The sequence below is a fragment of the Manis pentadactyla genome, chromosome 5 (assembly GCF_030020395.1).
Source record: "Manis pentadactyla isolate mManPen7 chromosome 5, mManPen7.hap1, whole genome shotgun sequence".
Lineage (NCBI taxonomy): Eukaryota > Metazoa > Chordata > Mammalia > Pholidota > Manidae > Manis > Manis pentadactyla.
The window spans coordinates 10091956-10118367 of NC_080023.1; the positions used below are offsets into that span (position 1 = coordinate 10091956).

General features: G+C 44.4%; 1 pseudogene; it reads left to right on the forward strand.

Moving 5' to 3' along the window:
- Positions 1 to 1569: 1569 nt before the first annotated feature.
- Positions 1570 to 25678, forward strand: LOC118930334 (probable ATP-dependent RNA helicase DDX43; annotated as a pseudogene).
- Positions 25679 to 26412: the final 734 nt, after the last annotated feature.

The window sequence follows — 26412 nt, forward strand, 5'->3', positions numbered from 1 at the left end:
GGTATTAGTTCTTAAGCACCAACCTCAGAAGAATGATTCCCAAACCCTGGCTTACACACTGGCACTTTGGTATTTCTCTGACTTAGAGAAGAGAAGGAGTTTAGGGTATCTGGAAATGGCAGAGACTCGGCCCTGTTTGATGGGATGTAGCCAGTTACAAACCTAGGAAGGCTAGACACTGGACACACAGTTTAAGAATGACATCGAGTGAAGACAAGAGGGACCATCCCCAAATATTCTAGACCAGGAAGCATGATGGGCACATGTGTAACAGCAGAGAAGGGAGGGGCCCCCGGTAATGGCTGCTGTTGAAGCTTCCTGTTGTTCACTGGGGCTCACAGGTAAACTTAACTGGATTTAGACAAATGAAACAATGTCACATTTCTGGTATGCTCCTGTGGAATAAATTCCCATTGCATACCAAGCAAGGTAGGGCATGATCAGCAGAGCTTAATGAATAGTAGCCAGCACTGTCTTACTCTGGCAGCAAGCTGGGGTTGGAGGAATAATACTTAGTAAACAGTGGGACCTGGAGTTGGGGCAAGAGTGGGCTCAACACTTACAACCTGTGGACTCTTGGAGAAGTCATTGAACATTCTTGATCCCACTTGTTCCTCTGTAAGGTGCAAATAGTAAGAGTATCTCACCTTGAGTGCTGTTGGTCATAAGAATTAAATGACAGAACCACGTCTAGCTTGCAAAACGGATCAATATTGTCAGCTGTTATTAACAGCAATCATGACTGTGTAGTAGCTGTTGATGAAAGCTTTGGGCTTCCTCTTATCATCCTTCCAGGAGGTCAGTGTAGAAAGATAAATATTCAAGGCCATCAATTTCACTTACCTTATCCTTTTTAACATTCACTCTGAGGGTTCTGAGGGGCTTTATGGCCAATTACACATAGACTTAGAAAAAAATCTTTGAAAAAGCCACGCATTTTCACACAGACACTGCTGAAGCCGAGGAAGTATGACTGGAGAAAACCAAGGGCAGAGAGAAAGAGATAGGATATTTGGGGGAAATTTTTAAAACAAGTGTTTCTTTTTGGTGATAATGGTAGAATAAGAAGAATGAAAATTTTGGGAAAATGAAAATACAGAGAGTTCATTTAGAACCTTTAGAGATCTAAATTGATTTTATTGGTTAGCAAAATAAATTGTCATATAACTTTTTTTCCCCCCTTTTTTATCCTTTGGAGACCTAAAGGTCTGGCTCGGGGATGAGGAGAGAAACCTCTAAACGCTTGGAGGAAATTTTTCGTCAGGGCTTTTGCTGTTTGGCGGAGAACTTTACAAATGTCATTTAGAAACATCTCCTGCCACATTTTGTTGTGGAGACCTTCATGCTGGGATCAGCATGAGCTCTTTCTGTGTTTTTTCTGTGGTTCATCAATTCAATTCAATATATTTTATTTCAGTTGAATTTATATAACTTAATTATATTTATTTCTTATTCATTGAGCATGTGTATGCACCCAGACAATCTTAGTGATAATGAGGATACAGAAAGTGACACAGTCTCAGTCCTTGATAGACCTGGGGCCTCACTGCGTAGGTTCTATTGCTTTGCATGAACATTCGGAGCGACTTGGCAAACAGCACGAGTGCGGGTGGGAAGAGGCTCAAACGCACGACTCTGCTGCTCTTCATAGTCCCTCATGCCCCAGGCTTCAAGGTGCAAACAATGGCTTCCACGCTCGGCAGCCTTCGAGATCTCATGCACATTTATCTCGTATCCTCCTCTCTAACCCGGAACCTGACAGATATGGAATTCTGGAAAGTGACTCCCCCCTTAGATAAGCTGACACGTAGCAAAGCCACCACATCCTCTTGTCTCTCCAGACAGTCCTACACAGCACTTGGAAAGTGAGGGTGATGAGATCAATGAAGCAAGTCAGAGTGAGGAGACTGTCTAGGAAACCACGTTGTCCATCCTCATCCCGGTGTCCCAGCCTGAGGCCGGTGAGAGCTGCAGGGAGCAGAGAAACTTCAAACAGAACGAGAGGTTCTGTGAGGCTAGACTGGACTTCATTATATGGGAAGGTGTAGATGATGGAAACTGTATGAGATTCCATGTAGGTGCTGAGAAGGGAGGGTTACAGGGACAGGGAAAGAAGGCAGGGGTGAGGAAATAAAGTTGCTTTTGGACAGAGAAAAATTTTACCTTTTCCAGATTAAAATAATATACATATATGCATGTTTGTGTGTGCATGCATGCATGTGTGTGTGTGTGTGTGTGTGTGTGTGTGTTAGGTTTATGGAAGCACATCAGCTTTGCTAGGTTGCAAACATCAAATGCTTCCTCCCAGTCACTGTTCCCAGGTATATGTTAACTCTCTCTACCCAGTGGCCACAGATTCCTTGATTTCCTAAGTCCCTTTGATTATAACAACTTCTTCAGTTTGAAAAACAATGCCCTCTTCTCCCTGCATGCTATCCAGCTTCAGACTTGTGCATGTGAGTGGGAGGGGCCTAGCCTGTTCCCTGCTCTTACCCACCTTCCTTTTCTGGAAACAGTGCTCCTTGCTGCCCTGTGCAGGTGGCAGGTCCTGGGGTGTGTTGGGGAGGGGAGGGGAGAGGGCAAGGACTAGCACTGCTTATTGAGTTCGCTGCTAGTTGTCGTAATTTTTTTAGTGCACACCGATGGGACTGCAGAGCCCTCTCCAGGCAGAGTCCACTCCCTGTGCCTTCCCCTCTGCAGGGGCCTCCCAGCTGCAGAGATCTAACTCCAGTTGACAATTTCCAACTCTGCCTCAGATACCCCCTTGAGAGTTCCCATAGCCTCCTGCTTCTCAAATCCTCTTCCTTGGCAACCCAGCCTTGTATGTGCTGAAAGATGGGTCAGGACTGTCCGCTGTAGTGTCCGCTGAGGCTCCAGAAGGCTAACGCGTCTTTGCCACACCAGCTGAAGGGCAGGTTGCCCCATGGGTGTACCCTCTCTGCCCTGCTCTCGCTCTCGTGCTCTATCTTTCTACTTAGGTAGGAACAGAGCGTGTCAGCAGGGCTGCTGTCCCCAGGGAATGTGGGGTCAGTAGTCCCCTCTTGCCGGGGCTTCCAGTATTTATGAGTTATGTTCTCAGAAAGCCCTTTCTGTATCTCATAGAACCCTGTTTAGCTCTTGGATGTGCAATAGCCCAGCATCGCCTCTCAACAGCGTGGATTGCCCCGTCCTGCTCTCCTCTGCCTTTACAGACGGAAGGAAGGGGTGCTGCTGATCAAAGGTAGCAGTACCAGTTTAACCAGTTCTCGGCAAGGCTTGAGAGAGGTGTTTGCCTTTATTTAGGGCATGTGGCACTTAATGCCTCTTTGTTCACATTTTTATTTGCTAATTCTGGAGTAATAGGAAAAGCCCCACTTACTTTTTGTTTGTTTATAATACACACAGACACACACAAATGCACATGCACCTGCACCCCACAGGTGAGCGAGGGAGAGAGAGAGCAGGAGGTTCTGCACTGAAATGTTACCAGTGGTTGTCGTTGGGTGGGGGTAAGATTAGGAATTAGTTTTGTTTTCTTCTCTGTGCTTTACTGCACACTCCACATTTTTTCCAATGAAATTGTATCACTCTTGAAATAAGATGAAGTACAATAAACATGATTTCAAAAATATTTCTGAGCTGCAGCACTGTTCAACTGATGGGCCAGATGTGAGGGGCAGGGGCTTCCCAGGGCTCTCTGCAGGCTCATGATTTTATGAAACATCAGCTGCTCTGAATTCCGATAGCACCTGCCACAACAAAAGGAGGCCCTTTGCTGAGCATACTAATGCAGTTGTACATGCCTTTATAGAACAAAGAAGCCAACAAGAGGAGGTCACCAAGTCTCCCTTGGATGATGTCCATCCACCCTAGCCTCTGGGGGTGGGAGCAGTCCACCTGCAAGGGAAGATGCCCATGTCCAGAGTGGGTTCCTGCCGCTTCCCTTTTGTCGTCTCTGGGGGTCTCCTCCCTCCTTTTTCTGGTTCTCTGCCTCCTGCTTGGCTCACACCTCAGCTCCAGCCTCGTTCCAGGAACCATTTAGCATCTGCTCCTCTGATGTTGCCTTGGCATTCTCTTAGAGACCCAACTCTGTCCCACATGTCACAGCTGTGCCGCAGGGACACGTCGGCTTCCCAGGAGCAACGACTGCAGTGAGTGGGCTGCCTCTCAGTCCTTGAGCTTCTCTCAACCCATTTCTCACACACCCTGCTGGCTTTTTTACTCATTTCCAAAGTTAGCTACGCTCTGCTTGGCTTCACTGGCAGAAGACATGCTGATGCCCGTTTCTTTATATTATAATATCTTTATAAAGATTAGGTGGTTTCTGTCCATTCTTCCTATGTAGACCTAAGAGGGAGAGTGTGACCCTCTCCCTAATTCCTCATTCGCCCTGTCCCAAGGGGGAGGAAGGTCCAGCTTAACACTCACTGGGACTTGTTTGCTGGGAGGTGAGGTCACTGTGCCGTAGTGTTCTAACCTCTACTCTTCCTTGTGCTTGGACAGAGTAGGCTCTCTTCCGCCTTTTCCTCTAATGCGGAAAGCACTGTCTGTTAAAGATCTGTCCTTCCTCCACAGTGCAAATCAGGGCCTACTGAACTCTCCCCTTTGACCAGTGCAGTGAAGCAGGCCCACCATTCTCACCTATGCAATTGGCTGGCTAAATACATCAAGTGTTGTTGTTGACCAGTTACATGTCTTCATCAGCATTCCTGGGCATGCTCTTCTTAGGCCTTCAAATATAAGCCATGATCTTTGAGTCCAGCCTTCACCAGGATTCTGCACTGGAATTGTTACAAGCCTGGAAACCCATAGATCAAGTGGTAGGTTTCCATTTTTCTGTTGTTCTTTCAGTATAAATGTCAAATGGAGCTGTGAATGGAGGCTGGATGCAGCCTGCAGAGATGGGGGTTGGATAGACAGTCTACTTGTGGGGAACTCAGTTTTGGATTGAGCTGCCATGTATTCCCCTGGCCACACTCTCCCATTCGTCACATCAAGGTGCTGCCGTAGGAACTCAAGCCTTTTGCAATAATCTGGGTGGGAGTCTCATACTTTCTCCCTGGTCCAGAACCAACCTCCTTCCCAACCAACCATAGAAAGTTATGCAAAGAATTAGTGATGCTTGTGTGGGTGAGCAAATTACACCATGCATTATACTGGGCCAACTGGCCCAAGGAGGAATGGAATCTATGGTCTTGTTTGCAATAACTCAGACTAAGGAAACCTGGGAGGTTGTTGTGGGAGCTGGTGGAAATTATATGGGACAGAAAGTATAACAACTCACACCCCCCAACCCCTGTACCCAGGAGAAGAGTCCAAGATGAGTGAACTTGGACCCTTCCTTTCCAGTATATAATAAGAAGGGGCAGGGCAGAAGATCATGGTCTTCTTGCTTTAAGAGAACAGTAATTCTTTACATGGTGCGTGTCATGGTTTAGTGAAGAGAAGCCTCCAGGTTCAAGGAAGAGAAAATGTATAGTGTTTAGGAACCTGGGCTCTGATTCAAACCAGATCTGAAACCTGACTTTATATTACTTATAAATCTAAAACCTTGGACAAGTGACTGCATCTCTCTTAATATTCTTTGTTTCAGTGGCAAAATGAGAGGTAATTTTAACTAACTCATAGGTCAGGGTAAGGATTCAATGAGATGGCATGTGCAAGGTGCATTAGCACAGGGCCTAGAATGCAGCTAGCCCTCAATGCATTGTAGCAATTTTCTGTCTTATTATTTAACTATATCTTGTGTCTTAAGGTGACCAGTTAAGAAGGGAGAAGGAGGAACCAGGGAGAACAAGGAGAGGGGGTCAGAGGCAGGTTTCTAACCTTAGGTGGGGCCCTGGTGGAGAGGTCAGGGACAAGATGGGGAGGAAGTTCAGGACACATGGAAGTGTTTTCAGACCCATGCATATTTTCTTCCTAAACTTACTGGGGAGCTTGTTCAGGGCCTGGATGGGAATGCACGTGGGTGTTCCTGTGAAGGACAGTAGATGTCACGGAGGAGGTTGGTTCCAGTCTGGCTTTTTGCTAATTTGCTGGGTGCCCATGGAAGATCACAATGGTGGCTTCAGTTCTTCACCCTACTAGCCTTGTCCTTTACTCTGTGACTTTGCAATCTCCTCATTAAAGATGGAATCTTTTACACCCTGAACTTGGGCTGGCTTTGTGATTCAGCTAATAGAATCCATTGAAAGTAATGGTTTCCCGGTCGCAAGTCTAGACCTCAAGACGTCTGAGTGCTGATAGCAACTCTCTGTTCTTCTGCCGTGGCCCTAAGGACATGCAGGTAGCTTACCAGAGGACGAGAGGCACTTGGAGCGGAGCCGAGTTACCCATTTGTCCGGGCAGAGGCTGACCTAGTCGGCGGACCGCCAGCCATGTGAGTGAGTCAAGCCAAGATGGGCAGAGCCATCCAGCCTCACATCCTAGAGACACAAGCAATACATGCTTATCGATGGATGAGGTTCTGTGTGGTTGTTCTTACGTGGCTTTACTATGAAGACAGATAACTTGGCAATACTTAACACGGTCAGTAGCTTGGCCTTGGCAATATAACTTCATTTTATTCTTTATGTTGAAGTCACCCATTCATTCATCAGATACGGAGTATCTCCTGCATCATCCTTGCGCTAAGCACTGCTGCAGAGACAAAGGCAGTGGTAGAATCATTTTCACCAGGAGCGTGTATGGAAGGAGCAAGAATATGTTAGAAGAGCAGGGATTCTGTCTAGCTCATTCACCCATCACCTGGAAGGGTAAGCTGGCACTCGGTAGTGTTTGATGTATTTTTTATCTAATGCAGGTATGTGAGTGAGTGTGTGTGAGTGCAGGTACCAGATAGCTAATTAAATATTTCACAAAACTACATAGGTCCCTTTCTCTGGCCCTTCTTAGACTGGCAGAATGACTATTCCCTATTCTTTTCTCTGGTCCTTTTTTTTTCCCCCTTCCTACAACGTCAGCAGCAGAAACCTCAGTGTGCTATAAACTTACCTCCATAATAGAATGTAGATGCATAAATCAAAACAGTTTCTAACGGGTTGTCAGCAGTAATAAATGCTCCGGAGGCAGCCCAACTGGCAGTGTAAGAAAGATTATACAAACCGCTGCCTGGAGAAAACACAGCATCATGAATAAACTCAGGCTTGAATTATTTATATATTTAAGGCGTTATTTTCTCTGCTCCATCCTGCAAGGCCTGTGAATGATTTTCATGGAGAGGGGAGAGTGCCTGAATTTGGCTATAAAAGGAAAACAGTTTCTGTTTGTCTCAGGCCGGCTTTCAGGGTGAGCATTGCATTATGTTCCATAGGGACCCAGCGAAGCAGTCAGTGTTGGGTTTGGGGAGATGCTGCTTAGAATTCAGGATGGGATGCTTGCTTCTAATCTCAGCAAGTTGTTCCCTAAGGGGCTCCTGGGCCTTATGAACCCCTCAGAGTCACACAGTCAGAGGGGGCACCTTGGGCCCTGCATTCCCCGCCTCCACTACCAGGCTTTGCTTCATTCTCTCTCATGCAGTAGGTTTCAACTTAAGATTTCCTTGTGGGAAGAAATGGTTTTATTGTAAGAGAAAAAGTTTGGAGATTACTGGCCTTGCTGATCTTTGAGACTCTGAAAGTGGACCTCAACTCTAGCTGCCTTCTAGAGCCCCTGGGGAGCTTTTAAAAACTATCCAGGCCGAGGCTTCAATATCGATCAATTAAATCAGAATTTCTGGAGATGGGGCTGGACATCAAGATTTCCCAAGCTGTCTGAGTGCCTTGCTAGCCAAGGCTGAGAAACACTGCTTCAAACCTTTCATTCACCCAACAGGACGTGTGCCAGGAAGCGGCTGCAAACCCAGCACTCAGCAGAGGACTGGGAACCGAGATGAATGAGGCCGGCCTGTGCCTGCCTTCACGGGGTGCCCTATTCAGTAGGGGATTCTGGTAAATAAACATACAACTGCGTTCTGATGGGATGTGTCTTGATGTGGGAGTATATAATGCAAGGAGGATATTAACAGCCATGATAATAACAAGAGTGGTGACATTCTTTGTTGTTGGGACATTGTTTTAGCCCTTTCCAAAACCCAGGCTTTGAACTAATGGTTTACATGAAGTAGCTTATTGAATTCTCATCCCAACCCCCTAGATAGGTACAGTTATCATCTGTGTTTTACAAATATAGAAACTAAAGAAACAATCCCAGAGAGGGTAAGTAACTTGCCCAAGGTTATGCAGCCCATACTGGTGGAGCACGTAGGGGAAGGGGTGCCCTCACAGCCGTGGGGCACCAGGAGGAGGTCACCGTGCTTGGCATCCCTCTGAGTATCTCTCAGAGCTGTGGAGATGAGGCGGCTGAGGGAGTGTCCATGTATATGCTGTGGAAGAAAAATTAATCTTTTCCAAAGCATTGCACTGGCATAAGGCAGGATCTTGTAAGCACACACAGGCCCCTCTGGTTTATCCTCTTTCCAGCTGGTTTTGTTGTGGAATCTGATTATAAAAAAACTTCTAGGTAGACAAATAAGCCAGCTGTGGGTCTAAAGGAATTTCAAGTAGTCCCATCACGCCTCCTTGAACGCATTTCCCTCCCAAGCTGCTCCAGGCTTCTTCCCGAACCATTAAAAGCCCTGACTGCTTTCTTAATGACTTCTGCGTCTTCACAACCTTCGCTCCATGTGGCCAACATCCCATCACCAAACACACCTTCCAGGGAGAGAACACAGTGACCCCTAGAGCTACCAGTATTGGCCTCTGTCCATTTGAGAGTCGCTGGAAACCAGACGGAGGCCCACACTTGCCTGCAGTGCAGGATCCAAGGCCTTAAATGCATACTCTCTCCTGGTTGGTCAGAGAATGTATGGCTGAGACAGCAGTGGTTCTGGATAAGGTCAGAGAGATAATCAATCAATATGTGTTTAAGAACCATATGAGCCCACGAATGAGGGCATGCATATAGAGCTGCTCTTCATTTGCTGCAAGCCTGCTCTTGTAAACCCAAATGTGCTCTTGAAAACACACTCTAAGAATTTCATGAAAATATGTTGCTGTTGAGAAAGAGTAAAGCAAAATCCAGGGCTTAGCTCCAGTCAGGCTTTGCTTCTCTCATAAGCACTATAACACATGCACACACACGTGCACATACTCACAAAATACTACAAGTGGAAACGACTAAGAGATGACACTTTTATTTTGCAAGGGAGCAAATAGGCACGGTGAGAGACATGACAGGCCCATGCTTTGCCATTCCTGGTATGAGAATCCAATTCTCCTGATTCCACATAGAGGGCTCTTCACTTGACCCCTCAGCTTTCACTGAGTATTCTTTTTGCTTACAGTGTGTCAAGATGCAAGTGAAATTCCACCTGATGTCATCAGATACAATTTCACCTGAAATTGTATAATAAGGTCACCCGATTGTGAGGCCATTCACACTGTAAGCACCTTGGTCACCCCAGCCCACAATTCCAATTTTTAAGGCCCCATTCTTCCCTTAAGCAAGTGTATACCTTCATTAGGTATGGATTTGTCATAAGAATATTATCAACCTTTCTACTTGTTTGGAATTGGTACTTTTCAAAGTGCCTTAACAACTATTATCTTACATAATCTTGCCAACTTGTCCACCTAGTAGATAGGAAAGTTGTCATTTTCGACCCATTTTGTAAGTGAATTGAATTAGATTTAGGAATGGCCTTCCCAAGATCCTTTTACAACCTTGATGTCATCACCATGGTAACGAAATGACTATGCTCTTTGGTAAACTCCAGTGATCTTCTCATGCCCTCAAACAACGCCTTCACCAGTCCCATGCGCATTTCCTCCGGCTTGGTTCCTACTGCTAACTTCAGTTTCAAGTCTTTTCCAAGCCATTGGAAAATGACTCCCATATTCTAGACCCTTGGAGATCCCTATACTTAGATGCTTGAGCGAGGAAAATGTATGTGTGTGCGTGCGTGCGTGCGTGTGTGTGTGTGTGTGTGTGTGTGTGTGTGTGTAGCTCTTTATTAAGTCTCCATGAGAGCACTTCAGGATATTTGGAACTGCTCCTCTTCCCAGTATTTACCTCCCCAACAGATAGAAATGCTGTTCTTTCATCTTTCCTAAAGTAGATTTACAAAAGCAACTGTTCCTATATTCACACTGATTTTTCCTCCTTTGCCTCTTTCTATTCTGATTCCCTCTTCCAACCATCATCAAGTTTAGTCAAGATAACATAAAACAGTTATCTAGAGTCTGGCCCAGTTTGTTCTCTTAAAGGCTCATATTCCTTTGAAAACTTATATGATGCCATGAAAGGAGACCTTGTTTCTGAAGTTCTCTGAGCTTCCCTGCTTGCACGGCTGGCAGATTTCATCCAAGGGAGGGCCTTTGGAGAACTCACAGATTAGGGACAGCTGCCCTTGTGGGATTCCTTCCCTCATTCAGTTGAAGCAGAGACTCCGGTTTCTAGAATCAGGATGGGTGGGGATAGATCCCATTCAGCAGATACCATACTCAGCAGGATGAGTTCCAAGAGAGCTGATCGGAGGGAATTTTAGGGCTTGGGCCAAATGCAGGCCTTTCAGGAGCCCTGTTGGGAAGAAAACATACCAGGCTGTTTGTAGTGTCAGCAAATACAGAGACCCAAGGCCAATGCCGACAGAAGAGACTGCAAGGAATCCGGCTGATTAGCAGCAACTATAACTAGGTAGGTTTGACCAACTCTGTGCTCATTTAAGCCTCTTAACTGGATAGAATTTTTAAACATGGTCTTGAACAACAAAGCTGGCTTACTTGAAGCCCAGTCATTGCATGAATGAGGTTTTATGGAGGATTTAAAGCTAAATTTATGTTAACTGATAAAGATAATTGAAATGCAAGGCTCTCCTCGGGTCTTTACAGACATTGGTAGGAAGAGGGCCGAGCAGGAGACCTTTGAGGTTTCATATTCCTGCAACTGGGAAGACTTTCCATTCCAGCCCTCCCACCCTCAGACTTACCCGGAAAACCTGAGAGATGCCTGTCCTGGTGCTGGATGTCATGGGTTTAAAGGCAAAAGGGACTGTTCCTCTTCTGTAGGGCTCCTAGTCTAGTGGGACCGGGTCCTTGGAAGGGGGAACTCGGAGAACAATCCCTTTTTTTGGGGGGGAGAGAGGCTGTTGAGACCCTGTCACTTTCGTTTGATGATTTTCCATTCTCCCGGGAAGCAGAAGAGATTAACAGACCGTGGCAATTGTTTATTGTCCTTAAGCAGAGGATAAGCCATTTCTGCAATGAAGCAAGAGAGCATGTAATGTCTGAAATGCCCTTCATTGTTGGGAAATATGCCTGCCTTTTCAAAATATATTTTTACAAAAGGATTAGGGAGAAAGCTGCTGCTCAGAGTCCCCCATGAGGGAATTGAGGTGTTTCTGTAATTTCTGTACTTTCTTTCCTCTCCTATTGCTTAGAACAGAAACCCCGTGGTGCCTACAGAGCATTAAAGTTCCCAGCCAACCCGTCCATGATGCATCCTTGAGTTCTGAGGCAGAGCACCATCTGCCTGATTGAAAGCCTCATCTTTAGGCAAAGACCTGGGAGCAAGGCAAATCATAACTGGGTGTTGTCTGGGGTTTTTGCAAGGGCACAGGAGGTGGAAAACTCACTCAAGTTTTTCCTTCACTGTGCTGAAGAAAAGATTAAAGTGCTGTGTTAGTTTGCTGGAGCTGCCATATCAAATTACCATAAATTGGGTGACTTAAAACCAGAGAAATTTGTTTTCTCCTTGTAATGGAGACTGGAAGTATGGAGTCAGGGGGTCAGCAGGGCCATGCTCCCTCTGACAACTAGAGAAGGATTCTCCCATGCTTCTCTCCTAGCTTGCTGAGAATTCTTGGCATCCCTTAACGTTTAGATCCATCACTCCACTATTTGCTTCTGTCATCACATGGTGTTTACTGTGTTTGTGCCTAATTTTTCCTCTTCTTATAAAGATACCTGTCATTGGATTAAGGCTCACCTTAATCTAGGATGACCTCCTCTTAACTTGGTCACATCTACCAAGACCCTATTTCCAAACGTGGTCACAGCGCCAGGTACTGGGAGTTAAGAATGGGACATATCTCTTTTGATGGACCCTATTCTACCCACAACAAGTGCACTCCGCTAGCTAGACAGGGGAAGCAGATGCTAGACAGCTATTAGGGGTATACATTATTCCAAAATGTATTTACCAACTGTCAAATATTTCCCACTCATGAGCTGGGCACAGGGGCAGAAATGGAGCCAGTGATTCTCCAGACACCAGCTTGCTTTTGGCGTGGCTATTTTTTTTGTGTGAGGCAGGCAGCCCTTGTTCACTGCTGGGACTTGGCCCTGGACAGGCTATCACTGTGGTGCCTCGCCCTGGGCAGTGCTTGGTGCCAGGAAGAAGCACCCATCTCTCTCCTTTCCTGTCTCTGGAAGCCAGGTAGGGCCTCAAAGCTCCCAAACTTGGAGTTAGCTGGTTGGCCCATCTGCTTCCTGTCTTTCTGCTGTGATGTAGCAGGCTGGTTTCTTCATTGGAGAGAACTGTTGTCTCTGTATATGCTTATTTGAAGGGATTTATTGGGGTTGCCAGTTTGGCCTTGGTTCAATCTTCCAGGGGAGAGTACGCTGGTTTAAATCCACTGCTTTGGGGCTCTTGGCGCACGCAGATGAACAGGGCTCCTGGCCACTTGACTTGCAGCTGTAGAGTTAAGGTGGGTCCTGGGTGGTGGTCACATTATTACAGCCTCTAGAGGGAGCTCCAGGCCTTTTTCCGTCTCTGTCTCCCACAGCTAGTGCCCATGGAAGATGCTCTGGTAGATTAAGGAGTGAATGACAGACACAAAAAAGTCACAGTGCTATGTAGAGAGAAATACTTAGTGGGAAGGAAAAAGGAGGGTTTGGAAGGAGCAGGGGCTAGCAGTCCACTCTATCTATGAGTTCAGTGGGGATAAGAAAAGGCCTAGGTGTCTTTCCTGTTTGGCAAGCAGATGCCTGTGGGCAGGTTTTTGCCCATGGGGAAAGGGGAATAGAGAGGCCAGTTGAGGCCAGTTCTCTTCTAGGTTGCTGGCAGTGATGGGGGGAGGTTTTCTGCTCTGTTCCTCTTACTCTCTTGGAGTGGGAAGATCTGAGGACCGGTGCTCCTGAGCAGGAGGGCCACTGAAGCTCAAATGTGTGTCCAGTGTGGAAGAAATAAGGAGTTAAAGCTTAACTTAGTAATTTTAATGAGAAGGCACTGGGACAGCCTATATTGTGTCATGAATCCCTCTGGAAGTTGTGGGAGCTGGTTGGGACATAGGGCACTGCCTGCCCCATTTAAGACAGAAAACAGAGGCCTAGGACTGTGGAAAAGGGGGCAATTCATTCTGCTACGAAGGCTGTCTGAACAGTCATGTGATATTGGCTAAGTTATATAGCCTCTTGGAAACCTACTTTCTCCAGCCATAAAATGAGGATAATACCTCTTTAATGAGCTGTTCGAGATTTTAAGTGAAAAAACAAATGGATATAAAGACAATGAACATAGAACATAGCGCATAGTAAGTGTTCAACGATTGGTAGCTGTTACGATGGATGTGACTCTGGCTAATCTGATAATGGCCACCACTAATGAACACCAAGGAACAATCAGTATTAAACACATTGTGTCAGCTCATTCAATCACATCAGCAGCTCCATTAGTATTTTATTATCACCCCCATTCTCCAAATGATGAGGCTGAGTGACTTGCCCAGGGTCACCCAGCTAGTAACCGTCAGAACTGGAATTTGAACACAGGTCTGACTATGCCATGCCAGTTCTTTAACTGTCTCTCAGAAGGTGATCTTGAGCCAATCAATGGCAAATTCTAAGCCCTTGTGATTCTGCTGTACGTGTTAATACATCAAAGGTCTTGCGTGAGCAAATCTGGATGGTGGATGGCCAGCCTTAGTTGTTCCCAGGGACTGGCACCTCTGAATTAGGCACTAGCTGTGAAATCACCCTCTCCTCCCTGCATTTGAGGGTGCTTATATATCTGAGAGCCACTTTTTAATCAAGGAGACCATCTAACTCCTGTTGTTATTTGATCTTTTTTGAAACAACAGCCCCAAATCTCTAGGCAACACAGACATGACTCAGACAAAATGAAAAAAGGAGGAAGTCACATCTTTCTCTCATTAATGAGAGAGGAGAAAACACACAGCTTCTGCCTTGAGTGTTTTGGAGATGTGTTATTTTTAGAAAAGAACATTTTGTGATTTTCATTATTTGATTTCTGAGAAGGCTTTCCTTTAAAATTTTTTTTGCAAGTTGCTGAATCAAAAAGGAATAGTAGATGGAGCAATTAGCAATCAATAAGCAAAAGTATATTGAGCACTTCTATGTGCAAAGCATGGAGATAGAGACAAAGAGAGTGCAAGGCTTTGTCTCTGCTCTTTAGATGCTTAGACCCTGTAATGAACGAATGTATAATTATGTGCACATATAGCTCAGAAAATACGGCGATCCGATCTATTGTAGCTCACAGGAGACAGAGTAACGGCAGAGATGAAAATCGTCAGAGCCTGAAGAATGGATGGAGCTGTTCACTCATTTGTTCATTCAGTGAATATGTATTGAACCCCTTCTTTGTATGTAGCAGGCACCGGGGAAAGAAAACTGAGTTAGACCTTGACGCTATCCTTGAAAAGTTTGCAGTCCAGTGACAGATACAGAATTATAGTTATAAACCAAGAAATGCCATGGATTTGTGCAGATGGCATGGGGCCACAGTGGACAAGGTGGTTCAATCTACCTCGAGGAGAGAAGGTATCAGGAAGACCTCTTGGAAGAGATCAGGATGGGGAATAACTGACCAGAGGAAGGTGAGGAAATGTGGTTCAGGCAAAAAAAAGCAACAAATGTGAAGATGTCTGAGCGAGGGCTGCATCAGCAGGGCTCTGTTTATAGTCCGAATGGTCAGAGTTCTGGGGCTCCGGGAGATAAGGTAGAGAGGTAACTGGGGACCCCCTATCTGGAAGCAATGAGGGAATCTTTAAAGGGTTTAATGAAATGTGGTGACTCGGTCAAATCTTTGTTTCAGAAGCATGGGTCACACGGACAACCAAACAAGCCAGTATAATAATTACTACTAAGGACTAAATGTTACTGCTCCCCTCAAATTCATCTTTTGAAATACTAATCCCCAACATGCTGGCACTAGGAGGTAGGGGCTTTGGGAGATAATTAGGTCGTAGGGTGGAGCGCTCAGGGATGGGATTAGCACCCTGATGAAAGAGACCCCAGAGAGCTCTGTTGCCTTTTCTCTGCCATGCGAGGACACAGCAAGAAAACCACTGTCAGTGACCCAGGAAGTGTGCTCTCCGCAGACACCGAATCTGCTTGCACCTTGATCTTGTGTTTTCCAGCCTCCAGAACTGTGGCAAATAAATATTTGTTGTTTAAGCTTCCTGTCTATGGTGTTTTTGGTATAGCAGCCCAAGCTGGCTGAGATATGTCCTGTGTTGGGAATAGTTCAGGTTCCTGTATGAGTGCAAAGGGAAGCACCCCATGCAGATGGGGCCTTTCTGCAGAAGGCTTCTTAAAGGAAGGGACTGCAGCAAAAAATAGCACAATGGATCTAGAATGAGGTAGCAGAAGACGTTCTCCAGGAAAGAGGGAGGTAGTTTGGGCACAGCACACTGCTCTGTGTGGCTGGGAGATCAAGTGAGATGTCCGTGAAGTGAGGGAGGCGGCCAGCCAGGAGTGAGTGGATCGGCCCAGCAGCCTTACAAGGCCTCTTCAACAGACTACTGTGACTTGGAGGGATTTAAGCCATGTGACCTGATCATATCTGCCTTTTAGAAAGAACATTCTTGCTGTTTGATAGGGAATGGATGGGGGGATGCAAATGTGGAGGAAGAGGTGAAGGCGTGCACATAGATAGTTTGAATGTAATGTGTCGTTGTGTTGGTAGACCTATGTACAGAATCGACAAACATTGACAAGCACCTACTCTGTGCCAGGATGGTGCTGGAGCTTTGGATGTGGCCCTGAGTGAGTCTAACAAGAGCCTTTTGCTTTAAGGAGATGGTCTTTGATTGGGGAAATTCAATATATACATGCAAACATAAAATAGACAAAGATTCAGTTAAGTACTGTTGGGTTAGTTTAGGTTCTGGGAGAAGTAGAAGGAGGACTTGGGGCTTGGAAACCTGGGGAAGGTACAGAGAGGATTGGTCTGACTTGGTGGAGAAGAGAGAAGGAAGGAAGGCTGGTAGGAAAATCTCAGACTGCCAGGCAGACAAAGATATCTTCAGGAAAGTGGATGGAGGGTTTTCTAAGACAAAAATCACAGGTCAGAGGACTCCCCTGGAAATAGACTGCATTGGTAACCCTGCTCAGCCATTGGCTAGAAACAGCCCATGGAAGTGGGGCCTCAGCATGCCTGTGGGTGGGTTTCAGACAGCAGCAGTCCTCAACAATTGTGCCCTGGCATTTGGAGATCTGTAAGGAGACTCATATGGCTGCCACAACTGTACTATAAGTAATCTAGATCCTGAGAAAGAGTTACTTAGGAGGGTATTTAGATGATAAAAGATGAATGGCCTTTCTGGGAAGATGACATTTAACCTAAGGCCAGAAGGTGAGAAAGATCCAGCTGTGTGAGAAGCCTGGGGAAGCATTGCATATGGAGGAAACAGCAAGTGCAAAGGCCGTGTGGTGGCATCCAAGGGTCCCTTCAGAAGGCCAGTATGATGCATGTAAAAGGAAAGAAAAGAGTGGCGGACAGTGCAGACAGGATGATAATATAGAGTTTTGCAAATCATTTAAAGGAGTTTAGATTTTATTCTGACTACAAAGGAAAGCCAGTGGAGAATTTAAGTTGGGCAGTGATATGACCTGATGTGTATTTTAAGAAGAACACTCTGGCTGCTACATGGGGCATGGCTTACAGGTTTTCAAGAGTGGGAATGAATCAGATGGTGACAGGTGATGATGAGTTGCACAGTCAAGGCACACTGACCCAATCAGGGGTTGCAGAGGGGTGATGCTACGGTGAGAAAAGGCTTCATGGGGGAGAGGTCATCTGAACTGAGTCCTCAAGGGGTAGGTTTTTAAGGGAAGCTGCAGAACAGAGGTGACATTTAAGGTGAACTTCACTGGCTCTCTGAAGGGAGAGCAATCTCAAGCTCTTTTCAGAATCACTAAAACAGAGCCAAAGCCATCTTTAATTTAGTACCTTTTATAAGACAGAATACAGTTTAGGAGTAACCAAGGACATACGCAGGTGAAACGTGCTTAAATCAGAGAGACAGCGTAGTTAGGGAAAGGAGACCAACCATGTCTTTTTTTTATGGCAGAGAACATTACCTGAATACCTCAGAGGCTGAAGCAAAGAGGCAAAGAGAACGCTAGTCTTCCTTCTCAACTTGGCCCTGGATCCATAGTGGAGCCACCACAGGCCGTTTTGACCTTGGAGGGCTTAGGGAAAGTTGATTTTGGATGGTATTAGAGACTTGCTTTTCAGGTTTCATGCTTCACTACTTCTGTCTATGTTTAAAAAAAAAACAGTAAAACCTAGATCTGCGATCACAACAAGGACTGAATCACAGACCAACATCCAAATGTCTGATCAGGTTGCTCCGTCTACCACCTAGTGGCTTTCTCCAAGATGCTATACACAGATGGTCAGCCACCTCCCTTCCTCTCATTTCTCACCGGCTCTGCCATAGGTTTATACTTTTGAACAAAATTCCCAACCATTCTCCCTGCCTTCAGATTCTCATGTTGTACGCAGGTGAAGTGACAAAACGATGGCTTGTCGAGTAAAAGCAGACTGATACATGCATTTCATTTCTCTTTTGTGTCCAAAACACTTTTTGGAGTAAGATCCCAGACATGAAACTCAGATGATTTTACATAAAAATCCGTATTTCTAGTTTCTTTTGAAAATTCTAAGGCTCTGATCACACTTGTCCATGGCAAGCGGCAGCTGGGTGAAGCTAAATAGTGGTCATTCCCTTGAGCCCCAGTGTCCTTCTCTCCAGTTTGTCATAATTTCTCCTCTTCTGTGGTTGTATGTTCTTCCTTCTGTTACCTGCCTCCACACGGGGCTATTTGAATTCAAAGGCATTAATTGAAGACTTATTTTTCTAAAGCATGAATCTGAGCATGTCCCACCCTTGATTTAAAAACCTTCACCAGCATGTTTGTCTGGCAGACTAACATCCGGACTCCTCACCCGAGCACAGAAAGGCCTTCTTCACCTGGTCTCATTCTCTGTGGATCTCCTTCCTCACCCTCGCCCTTCCCAGAAGCCACACTGAAACGATGTGCCACGTGGCGCCCTGTGTCTTCTGCCCACTGTGATCCCCTCCCTTCAGTTTGAATGCCATTTCTTCGCTTCTCCACCTGGTGAACATTTACTCTTGAGCCTCATTTCAAATATCAGTCCTCTTCTAACTTCTGCCCTATCATTACCCGCTGCTCCTCCACTTCCACAGCACCTTGGACACACCTCTATTATGACCCTTACCAGGACTGACCAGTCCATCTGTCCCCTACACTGCAGGACCCACAGGGTTTTGAGCCATTTTTGCCTTTGGGGGCCTCATGTAGGATGCTTGAGGAGTGTTCACGGAATGCATGTGTCAAGTGGGAAAGTCTGATCTTCTATTTCCTTACCTATAAACAGATTCCAGCTGTTCCCCTACCAGGGATCACTGCGGGCATCAAATAGCATAATGCCCTGCGTAAAAGCACCTGGAAACTGCAGAGTCATACAGGAGTGAATGGAATGGAAAATGATGTATCTTCCACTTCGAGTGGTATCACTGTGTAACTTGTGACGAGAGCAGCGGCCGGGGAGGCAGGAGGCCTGAGCTATGCGGCAGTTTCATGACCAGTCAGCTGGGTGACTTTAGGGACAGTCCTTTTATCACTCAGGACATCCGCTTCCAGAGTCACACTTTGGAAATTTTAAGAATACATACATTCTTCTATGTATTTTTTTTTTTCAGTCTTCCTAGGATAAGACATTTTTTTTAATTCTTAAAGACTTACATTCTCACACATTTGAGACAGTATATTAACTATAATAGAATAATGAATACGCAGTAATTGTTTTTTTCATTAAATATACAAATCAGTAACAATAGCTATTGTGTGGAGCTGATTGAACTAACATTTTCCTAACCTAGAATCGTTTTCATTATTTAATCAACATTAAGAAATGAAAGCTTCAGAGACCAGAACTGAAAGATCTCAGCAGCTGTATTACGGTGTCTCTCACTCAGTCTCATCCAGCCGTTTTCTCTGTACCCACCCGGCAGCTCTGTTCTTCTTCCTGGATTAGCCTAAAGTCACCAGTGCGATTCGATGCATTTGGGGAGAGGATTTGGGAGCAGAGGGAGTAGGGAGGAAATGAGGAGTGTAGAGGGAGGGAAAAAAGAAAAAGCTTCATCCTTTCCTTATCCTCCAAATTGCAGCTTATAAAGTTGATTCACTGTCTGTGGTTTAAAGTGGTGTCTGCCAGCAGCCCTGGTGCAGTTTCTCTATAATGTGTAGTAAAATACATAAGAGGGCTTAAAAGAAGATGTAAACTCAAAACACAGCCATAAATTTGGACTGACAATCAACTACAGTAAAGGCTGGATCCAGGAGGATATTCTTTGCCAACTTTAGGGTCAGTGGACCTGGGGGGAAGAGCGTGGTCCTGTGGCGCGGGCGGGCTCCCGGGGGGCCGCTCTGCAGGATGGAGGAGGGAAGGGCCGTTATCACCCTCTCACCATGTTTCTGTGGGATTGTATATCCTGGAAAGGATTCCCTGGGGGGAATGCTCACCCAGAACCTCAGCAGGTGACCTTACTTGGAAAGAGGGTCTCTGCAAATCCATCCTTCGGGTGAGGATCAAGGTGAGATCCTGCTGGATTCAGACAGGTTCTACATCCCCGTGGAGTGTTCTCGTAGGAGACAGTGAAGACACAGGGAAAAACGGCCATGAGAAGACCGAGGCAGAGATTGGAATAATGTGGCCACAAGCCAAGATTTGAGGAGACACCAGAAGCTAGAAAAAGCAGGGATGGGTGCCCCTCCACCCTTCTGGGGCCCTCAGAGGGAACCTGGCCCCACCGACATCTTGATAGTGAATTTCAGATCTCCACAACTATGGGAGATTACGTTTCTGCTGCTCTAAACTGCCAAGTTTGTAGTCATTTGTTATGACAGCCTTGTAAACAAATAAAGTAGGAAACTGAAGTTTATATCAGAAATTGAAAATTCAAATACCCGAGATCACAAAAATGAGGGGATGAGGCAAAATGGAAAAGATGTGCCTTATGTAAAGACACCAAGTTGTTGTCCTGCAGAAACATAGACCCAGACTTGCCAAATCTTTCCATAGTTCAAGGGAAGCTGGGAGTCTGGACTTTATTTGTACTCTCTTATTTATTTATTTTAATATTGTGCCAACTTTATTTTTAGTATGGTACTATTTCAAATGCATCAGGGTCCAAGTCCTCCCGTGGGCAGCCAGCTCGCCACCTCCTGTCTGTTCTTTGTAGATGTCCTTACCTTGTGTGGCTCCTCCATTTTATGAGGCAAGTTCTGGTCTGCCTCCCTTTCCATGATTTATTTTACTACTTCATGTATGGCCCTTCTCCAGAACAACGGGGCAGGGTCTGGATGGTAGGAAGAGGGCTTCAATGGCAGAAATTCACAGCATCTTGAGGTGAAAACATATAAGCCCTGTATCTTTGGTGGGGGGAGAAATATAGGAAGATCCTGTACACGTTGGGGGTCTGATGATTATTTTCACTTTCAACAACTGTTCCTGCCATCAGAAATCCAGGAAGAACTTGGACGGAATTCCATTTCAGTCTTTTAAAGCCCCAGTTGATGAAAGTTATTAAAGTGTGGAACTCAAGCAGGAGCTGTGAACATTCAACTGGTGGGTGGTTATACCCCGGAAAAGAGGAGCCGACCAGAAGGAACATTCATCCTTGATGTCTGCTGGCAAACACTGTGCTTTCATACATCTTTTTTATTTAAGGATGAGAAAACCACAAAACCTGAAAAAAATGAGCCCCAACAATGACAGTCATCACAGTGCAGAAACTTTGAATAATGATTATCAAAGACTATCATGAAGACTCAGATGAAGAACAAACCCTTGATAAAGATCTGATAGAGGAAATAGGTTTTCCTTTTTTAAGGAAATTATTTGGTATCATTAGATGAGATGCAAGAAACAACAGACTTTTTCAAATAGGACAAATATCATAAAGAAAGAACAATAGAATGACGTGTAAGATGAGCTGGATGAGATGAGGAGGAATTTCTAGGAAACCCGAAGTTCACCGGTAGAATTACAGTTAGCATTACAAGCAGTGAAGAGCATAGTTGAGAGTACAGAAAATCAGTTTTGTAAGAGACGAATTTTAGAACTTTGGGAGCATTGAACATCAAAGTGTCTTTTCTTAGACTTCATATGCAAATTTTTAAGCAGAAAAAATATTATGTACTGTAATTATCAGGGTTTTCCATAGAAACAGAACCAATGTGATGTATATATATGACACTGATTATAAGCAATTGGGTCACATGATCACCGAGGCTGAGAAGCCCCACAGTCTCCCATCTGCAAGCGGGAGACCCAGGAGAACCTATGATTTTACTCTCAGAACTGGAGTGTCAACGATGTGAGTCCCAAACAAGGGCAGGAGGCCACATGGCGGCTCAAGCCGTCAGGCAGAGAGCCGATTGCCCCTTCCTCTGCTTTTTTGTTCTATTCAGGCTCTCAACAGACTGAATGGTGTCCTCCACACTGGGGAGGGTCATCTGCTTTACTCTGTTTACTCATTCAAATCTTAATGTCATCCAGAAATACCCTCACAGACATACCCAGAGAAAATGTTTAATCTGGGTACTCTGTGACCCAGTCAAATTGACACATAAAATTAACCATTACAAATCTACCCCTTGTCAACTTGGTACTCCTATGTATCTTCTTAAACCACACTGCATTTCCAACTAAAGACGACAACGAGGTCATATTTCTGCCTAGCATAAAACAACTATCCCGAGCACGACCGAAATGCACTAACTCCTTCCCCAGAAAAGGAGGTAACATGCTGTTTCCTTGATATCCTGTAACTTAATACTATGACTTGAAATGAACAGAACTAAAATGCAATGATATAAAGTCAATACATCTAATATTGCACAATTATATCAGGTAGGACAGAGAACGTACACTGCTGGCCTTGCTAGCTGAGAGCAAACTGCTTCTAGTAGGTCTTATTGTCAGGAATGGAGAAAAACATCTGCCAGATCAAGAGCTGCATATGTGGTACCAGGGGATGTGTTTATTTGCCTGGGGCATGAAACCACCTCTGGTCCAGCAGGTGCAGTTGGAGTTACCTCCTGGTTAAGCTAATGATGATCTACTATCATTCTCTAAGATCCATTTGTCTTCTGCACAGGTCAAATAGGGGAGTTGAATGGGGATGTGGTGGACATCGCCAGTATGGCATCCTTCAAGTTCTTGATGGTGGCTCCAATATCTGCAACCCTGCATAGTTTTTGGTTCACTCTTTTCCTAGGTAGAGGCAGTTCTACTAGCATCCACTTGGCCTGTCCCATTGTAACAGCCCTTACTCTCTAAGTCAGGAAGCCAGTGTGAGGTTTCTGCCAGCTGCTGAGTATATCTATCCTAATTATGCATTCATGACTGGGTAAATAACCACAGGATGGATACAGGGACCCACTGGACTTGCTGTGAGATGGACCTGATCTAAATTCCATGGATCACCTGACCTCCATAAGCCCCTGCTCTTATTGGTGGGCTGCAATGACATTTTGAGTCTCCTGGAATTAGTATGAGTTCAGAGCCAGTGTCCAGTAGTCCCCAAAGGTCTGATTATTTCCTTTTCTTCTATACAGAGATTACCTGGTAAAAGTGTATAGGTCCCTCTGGAGAGGGCTGGGAGAAACAGTATAAAAATTCTGTAGTTAAACTGGGGTGCTGCAGATGTTTTAAGTGGAAACAAATACTGTGTACAAAGAATTATATACTCCTTCAAGTAGTCCTGTGTAACAAAATGTCATCCTCTGAAAACTGAAACTTAACAATTTGTCTCCTGTCTGCCAACAGTTTGTGGGGAAGGAAGGAATTCATATGGAATATGAAGATGTATTCCATACTACCAAGAACTGATCACAAATGAAGATGCTAAGAATGGGAAAAACAGGGCTTGAACAATCTGGCGGATCCCTCCCCACTCAGATCAGAGTGCACCCCAGGAACCCAGTCCTGGTGTGGAGTTGCATTCTCATGACACAGTTTGCCCTTGATGTTAAACCCTCTTGTTCTTCTCTTTCTGCAACTTTCCAGGGCATGTGTTTCTAGAATCCTTTATTGCACCATCCAGGTGGAATCTCTGCCTATGATTGATGCCATTTTAAACAATAATTCCTACTATTCTTTTCAAGGTCTTGGTAATTATTGCTAAAATACTGAAATGTTAAAACACCTCTGAGAGGATTAATAAACAACAAAAAATCCATTTTGTCTCTATAAAAGTAGAGCTGCAGCGAGTGACATATGACCGTTTGCAATACCACAGAATCTGAATAGTGCTTTTCTGCATCTTTAAAATTTATATGAAGTGCCTGAGTTTTTGGAAAGAAACATACCACCCACTGGCAGATATTATCTGTCATTAAACCACTCTTTATTTTATCTTCCATCTAGGAACTATGAACATGCCTGAGTTCTTTATGCTTAAAAGCAGTGTATGTGCTATTATTTCAAGTACATTAAAATGCATTAAAAAAGCAGAGGACATAAACAAAAGCAGCTATTTCTGGTTATCATTAGTTATATATTTGATTATCATTCTCTTTTAAGAGTCACAGTGTGTCTCATTCTTTCTTTGTACTTTAAAATTTTTCAACTTTTCCACAGAACGAAATTTGCTCTCTTAAAATGAAAAGAATGTAGACAGTTTTAAAAATAACTATGTTTAGGGACGAGCCCTACAAGAGCACGGTTGGGTGACACAGAAGGACAGGGAACAGGTCTAAGCAGGAAGCAGGACCCAGCGCTTCTGGGTCGTTGTGTCCCTGTGAAGCTCAGCTGTGTCCTGGGCTCCGGAAAGGAAGCAGGAAGAGAAGCCAAATTGAAGAGATAGTGGGGGGTGGGGGGGGCACAGAGGTGGCCGCTGGAGGGACTCCTCTGGCCTCCAGCCGCCTGTGGCTGCTGTTTCCCGGGAGCTGCTACTCTGCTTTGGATTGAAGAACAACTGGGTTGGTGCCGTGATTGGTCCCCGTGGGTCAAAAATACAAGATATCCAAAGTACAACAAACACCAAAATACAAATAATGGAAGGACATCCCAAGGGAGAGGCCAACTTTTTTGGCAGCAAAGCAATGCAGACAATAGCAAAAGCAGAGATAGATAATTTTGGTAAAATACAAGAAAGCTACAAATCAGAACTGAGAGTTGATACTGTTGCTTTCCAACTTTTTGTTGGAAGAGATGTAAGGTACAATTACAGATCAGTCATTGACAACCGGGATCAAATCCAAGAAGATGCTTTTAAATGAGCAATAAAAAAGTGGTCAGATTTACCTCCAATGAAAAATAATTTTTACATGGAGTCAGAAATAATAAGTTCTGTGTCTCAAGTACAAATAGACAACTGGAGAAAAGAAAATTATAATGTGTGATGACTTAAGGGATGATGATAAATGTCTGACTATCCCCAATCTGACTTTTCAAAAGCCAACACCAATTCAGTCACAAGCATGGCCAATAGTTCTGCAAGGAATAGATCTTCCGGGAGTAGCCCAAACTGGAACCGGGAAGATCTTATTCCATTTAATGCCTGGATTTACCATCTTAATTCTCAACCAGTAGCTAGAGCAAGAAGGAATGGACCTGACATGTTGGTCCTTAGACCCACTCAAGAATTAGCTCTTCAAGTGGGAGCTGAATGTTCTAAATATTCTTATAAAGGTTTTAAACAGTGTTTGTATATATGGTGGTAGAGACAGAGAAGGACAAATACAAGACCTGACAAAAGGTGTAGATCATTTTTGCAACTCCCAGCAGGTTGAATGATCTACAAAGGAATACTTTTGTCAATCTGAAAAGTGTAGCCTACTTGGTATCGGGTGAAGCTGAAAGATGCTAGCTATGGGATTTGAACTCCAGATAATGAAGATTTTATTAAATGTGCACCAGGTAGGCTATTATAGACTATTATGATGCTGTCTGACTGTATGCACAATCTTATGTGAAAGAGCCTAAGATCATAAATGTTGGTAGTCTGGATCTAGTTGTAAGTACTGTGAAGCAAAATATAATTGTCACCACAGTAGAGGAGAAATGATCTCATACGCAAACTTTCCTAGACAGTATGTCTCCCAAAGACAAAGTCATAGGGTTTATCAGCAGAAAAGCTGTTGCTGATCACTTATCAAGTGACTTGCTTCTCCAACACATCAGTAGAATCTCTTCATGGCAATAGGGAACAGAGCAATCAAGAGAGAGCATTAGAAAAAACAGGTGAAGTGAGAATACTGATTGCTACTGATTTAACATCCCGGGGTCTTGATGTCCATGATGCCACACACATCTATAGTTATTATTTCCCCCGAACATCAAAGAATATGTGTGCAGAGTAGGGCACACTGGGAAGGCAGGAAAGACTGGAGTGTCAATTACCCTTATCAGTAGGAATGACCGGAGGGTTGGCCAATGAATTAATTAATATTCTGGAAAGATCCCAGAGGATGTTGTGTCAATGGCTGAGTGATACAAAGCAAATAAACTGAAAAGAAATGGAAAAAAACCTGAGACAACCCCAAGGAAAACCCAAAAAGTTTTATTAATGTTTGTGTTAAAAACTACTGTCAGCCTACATACAGGAGAACTCATTTTTTAGAGACATGCTATTTAAGATACATGGAAATATTGGGAACATGTTGGCAGTATGAAGAGACTTAACTGATTCTAAAATAATAGTGTCTAAAAATGTAAAATTCAGGCAAAAATAGCCCCAAATATCAACAATAGTTATATCTGGAGAGTGAAAATTGGGGTGGTTTTGTTTTTTCTTTTTACATATGATATAAAGAGCCTTACTATTTTTAAATTATGGAAACAGAAATTTTAAGTATAAAGAGTGCATTCAACAAGAATTTTATTATAATCTGTTGTGTGAAAGGATTGCTGTGAATGGGACATGGAGCCTTATTCCAGAAGTTTTCATTCTCATGAGCAATTGTTTTCTTAGTTGTCCACATAAAAAATAAAGGAAGAGATGAAATGCTTCTCAGTGATGGAGAACATCTGTATGCTGAGCTCTTAGGTTGATCTGAATTGGCTACGAATAATACTCTTCGTTAAACATATCCTGGCAGGAAACATGGCAAAAGCATGATTGGTGGAGTGAGACCCATTTGTATTTGAATTTCCTTTCACTCCAGGTTTGGC